Source organism: Herpailurus yagouaroundi, unplaced genomic scaffold, assembly GCF_014898765.1.
Source record: "Herpailurus yagouaroundi ecotype Mexico unplaced genomic scaffold, PumYag 248, whole genome shotgun sequence".
NCBI classification, from domain to species: domain Eukaryota; kingdom Metazoa; phylum Chordata; class Mammalia; order Carnivora; family Felidae; genus Herpailurus; species Herpailurus yagouaroundi.
In genome coordinates, this window is record NW_024412465.1 from 538,963 (window position 1) to 544,245 (window position 5,283).

Genomic DNA, 5,283 nt, shown 5'->3' on the forward strand with positions numbered 1-5,283 from the left:
AAAATTAAAAAAAAAATAAAGTAGAACTATAAAACATTTTTCTAGAAAGCAAGAGTAAAAGAAAATGAGTCTACAGTGGTGGCAAGATGAGGGACGGGTTTCATCTCTCTGGTCATTCCCCTGAAATCTGGTCTCAAAAGAAACAACAGATGACAAAGAACCAATCCCCATATGACTTAGATGGTACTCACGGATACCCCTCCCATGCTTTGTTTACCTAGGAGAAGGCAAGACACAGACTCTCCTAACTCCTATTTTTGCCTCAAGAATGATAAGCTGAAGTGTTACTCCTCGCTGATCAATGGGAACAAACTACTTGCAGCTATGGTCTGAAACTTTGTGTCCTCCCCAAGTTAATATGCTGCATCTTAACCCCCAAAGATAATGATGTTAGGAGGTGGGGCCTTTGGAAGGTGATAGATTCTGAGGGTGGAGTCCTCATGAATGGGATCAGTGCCCCCCTAAAAGGGACCCCAGAGAGCTCCCCGGCCCTCTGAGGACTCAGAGAGAAGGCACAGCGATGAAGCAGAAGACGGCTCCCAGCCCACCATGCTGGCATTCTCACCTGGGACTTGAAGCCTCTAGTACTGTGAGAGCTGAATTTCCATTGTTCATAAGCAATCCAGTCTGTGCTATTTCCCCCCAGTTTTATTGAGATATAGTCAACATATCACGTTGTATAAGTTTAAGGCGTATAAGCTGACTGTTTGTTACGGGTACGTATTGAGAAATGATGAATGTGGCATTTTGTTCACCTGCCAGAACACACTAAGATCCTTTTTTTTTTAAATTTTTAAGACATCTCTTTATTTTTATTTTTTATTTTTTTAATTTTTTTTCAACGTTTATTTATTTTTGGGACAGAGAGAGACAGAGCATGAACGGGGGAGGGGCAGAGAGAGAGGAAGACACAGAATCGGAAACAGGCTCCAGGCTCTGAGCCATCAGCCCAGAGCCCGACGCGGGGCTCGAACTCACGCGAGATCACGCGAGACCTCGCGAGATCATGACCTGAGCCGAAGTCGGGCGCTCAACCGACTGCGCCACCCAGGCACCCCATAAATTGTTTTATTTTTTTTTTTTTTTAATTTTTTTTTCAACGTTTATTTATTTTTTTGGGGACAGAGAGAGACAGAGCATGAACGGGGGAGGGGAGAGAGAGAGGGAGACACAGAATCGGAAACAGGCTCCAGGCTCTGGGCCATCAGCCCAGAGCCCGACGCGGGGCTCGAACTCACGGACCGCGAGATCGTGACCTGGCTGAAGTCGGACGCTTAACCTATTGCGCCACCCAGGACTTTGGTTGAGATTCTTTCCTTCCACTGGGGCCCTGAACCTTGGGCCCCCCTCCGCCTGAGATATCGGACAGTCCCTCCTCCTGAGGACAGTCTGACGCTTAGCGTAAACCATTCTCAGATCCCCTGTGCAGTTGGGCCACCCTCTCTTCCCACGTCCCACACCTGCTTCCTCTAGCCTTTCATTCCTCCTTAGAAAGGAAAACCCCTTTGCCTGACCTCTGAAACACTTCGGTGTTATGACCAGAGCACCTTCCTTCTTGCTACCGTTGCACTCCCCATATTGCAACAGCCTCTTTCCTCCCTTGTGATAATCCTTTCAAAAAGTCTCTCTTTACCAAGTCCAGATTGGTTTATTTGGCAGTAGTCTTTGAGAACAATACCTGAATCCCTTTTTGCGACTTCCCTTTGCATCTTTACATCACCATGGCCTGGTGCCTGCTGTGATAGTGACATGGAAATGTTGGGGTTCAGAGCAAATGTTCAAGAAAGAATTCTTGAGACGTGTTTGGTGCAAAAGTGGGGTTTTGTTAAAGCACGGGGACAGACCTGTGGGCAGAAAGAGCTGCTCTGGGGTTGTGAGGGGTGACTGATGATACACTTTCAAGTTGGCAGGGGGTTACGGACAGTACACACCTCCAAGGTATTTTGGAAACAAGGTTTCCAGGGTCCTGAGTGGACTAGCTCTTCTTAGGAAAACGTCATTTATTACCGTTTAGTAAAACCCTTCAGATGTATACCAGTGAGGCCATATGCCCGGGGGATGATTACCAACCTATATCTTGAGGTAGAGATAAAGGAATTTTCCAAAGGAATTTCTCTATGTTAAAAGAGACTTATAAGAGCCTGCGTGGCTCAGTCAGTTAAGCAACTGACTTCGGCTCAGGTCATGATCTCATGGTTTGTGGGTTCAAGCCCCGCGTCGGGCTCTGTGCTGACAGCAGGCCTGGAACCTGCTTCAGATTCTGTGTCTCCCCCTCTCTCTGTTCCACCCCTGCTCATTCTCTGTCTCTGTCTGTGTTTCAAAAATAAATCAACATTAAAAAAGTATTAAAAAAAAGGCGGGGGGGGGACGCCTGGGTGGCTCGGTCGGTTAAGTGTCCTACTTCGGCTCAGGTCATGATCTCGCGGTCTGTGAGTTCGAGCTCCGCATTGGTCTCTGTGCTTACAGCTCAGAGCCTGGAGCCTGTTTCAGATTCTGTGTCTCCCTCTCTCTCTGACCCTCCCCCATTCATACTATGTCTCTCTCTCTGTGTCTCAAAAATAAATAAACGTTAAAAAAAATTTTTTTTAAAGAGACTTACAGGATCCTACGCGGTCGGGACAATGTTAAGCTAAGGTTGCCTTTTCCCTTTAGCAAAGTGTCATTACTGAGGCAGCTGAGCTCCTAGAGGGAGGTCACTCTGCCTGTTTCAAGGACTTGTCAGTGGACTGTATGCAGTAAGGAAATTTAATTTTTTTTTTTTTTTTTGCTTTTGTTTCCCACATTAATACCAGTGGCAATGGGACCTGACAAGAAAGAGTTATGGTAGTCTTCATGAGCCCTGTATGATGGGGTCTCCCCAGCAGTAAATTTCCATTCAAATCTGAGCCTTGAAAGTCCAGGAAATAGCTTTGAGAAGGGTTGCAAAAAATATTAATAATAATAATTAAGCTGATCAACCAAAGAAAAGTCTAAGTGGGATAATGTATGTCCTTTGTTTCTCTGTATGATTTAAAAGTCTGGAAAGATGCACTTAAAGGAGTTTTGTGGATCATGCGGTCTCAGATTCCATTTGAGCCATAATCTCTCAATAAGGGGATCCCACGGAGCTGTGACTCAGGGCTATCCGATCTCCTAAACGTTTTACACCGAACTCTTAACAGGGCCCCAAATGTCACCGTAGGGCTCGAATAGAAAAGGGAAAAAAACCTTCTTACTGACTGTACCACTCCCTGTGAACCTGGCCTTTGGGAGTATATTTGACTTACTGAGGTATTTTTTTAAGTCAGAAGAATTTTTCCTGAGTATCCAACCTCTGTCATCATTTCACGGGTAATAACGTGAAGATTAAGCCCCTTGGCAGAGAAAAGTTCCCCTCAGCTACCTGTGGTTTCCTCCACAGATGTGCTGCCAACCACTAGATGCAGCTAAGGATGCAAAATGTCGGGAATCCCCAAGGATCTCGGAAAGGGACCCTATTTTAAGTGTAGACAAAAGACAGCCTCCAATACACCCATTCCGGCACATCCCTGACAGTCCTTGACCTCAGTGCCCTGGCTCTTCAGTATCCTGTTGGCCAAGTCTCTGTCTTCAGTTGTCCCAGCCTTAGTTAGGTTACAGGAGTTTGTCTGCTGATGGACAAGACTGCTTCCCTCCCTCCCTCCCTCCCACGCACCCACCCATTTGCTCCTTCGGAGCCGTCTCCACTTCCGTCAGGATTGTATACGTGGGTGTCGTTGGAGATGCTCACCTGTACCTCAAACGCCGACCTCTCTTCTGCACTCTCCCCTGATTCACTCTGGTAGATCAGCTTTGCTGTCCGCTCCACTGCCAACAGGCATCTCAATGTTCCCATGTCCAAAAGGCACTCCTGATTTCTCTGTGGATCCTGCTCCTCCCCCGACCTGGCCCATGGCAACACCGACCCCTCCATGCTGTCTCCCAGGCCCCCAAACTCTGAGCCATCCCTGACTCACCTCTCTTACTGCTGACATCCAACCTGGCAGCAAATGCCATGGGTTCTTCCTTCAGAATGTGCCCCAAACCGCCCCACTTCTCATCACCCTGATCTAAGTTGCTCTCCTTTCTTACGTCTAAGATGAATACATCTCGCTGTCCTATTTGTCTTCAGGAAATGGCCAGAGTATCTTTCCCCCCCTGTAAAACTCTTTGATCTTAGAGTTAGGAAAACTTGCCAAGACACTACGGAGAGTTTCCATATATCCTCTGGTCAGCCTCCTCTGGTGTTCACTCTTACACAATGACAGCACATTTCTTAAAAATAAGAAATTAACATTGGCACAATCCTGTTAATTCTGTTAGGGACTATATTTGGATTTCCTAAGCTTTTCCACGAATGGCCATTCTCTGTCCCAGGATCCCATTCAGGACCCCACATTGCATTTAGGCAACATGTCTCCTAGTTTCTTCTGACCTGTGACAATCTCTTGTCTTTTCCTTTCATGACAGTTTTGAGGAGGACTGGCTGGGCATGCTGTAGAAAGATCCTCAATTTGGGTTTGTCTGTCATATGTCTTGTCACTGTGATGTCAACCTTGACACTCAGGTCAGGTGCTGCCTGCCAGCTTTCTTCCCTGTAAATTTCCTTTTTTGCTCTTTCTGTTCAAACAGGCTAGCTCATGTCCACTCGCTCCTCAAAATGTTTTTTTTTAATTTGTGAATATTTATTTATTTATTTATTTGAGAGAGAGTGAGAGAGAGGCAGAGCACGAGCCAGGGGAGGGGCAGAGAGAGAAAGAGGGAGACACAGAATGCGAAGCAGGCTCCAGGCTCTGAGCTGTCAGCCCGATGCGGGGCTTGAACTCACAAGCTGCAAGATCATGACCTGAGCTGAAGTCAGAAGCTTCACCGACCGAGCCACCCAGGTGCCCCATTCAAAATGTTCTAACAGCTTCTTGTCTTATTTACAATGACCTGTGAGGCTTTGCATGGCTGACCCCTGCTTCCAGCTGACTTCCTCTCTGATGACTCCCTGGCTCTCTCCTGCCGTCTCAACCCCCTGGCTTCTTGGTGGTCCTTGAACACTCAAGCATGCACTTATCTCATGGCCTTTGCAATGAACACTGTCCCCACTGCTGCTGTCTCTACAGGACTCCCTGCCTTATTTTTCTTCGAATCTCTGCATTTGCTGCTTAACCTGTGTGAAACCTTTCTACCACTCAGCACCCTATCTGGCTTTCCCCAGGCCATTTGCATCTCCCTTGAGAGCATCTAGCTTTTGATCAAAGTGTGTGGGATTCTGTTGCCTACAATTCCCAGGGTCAA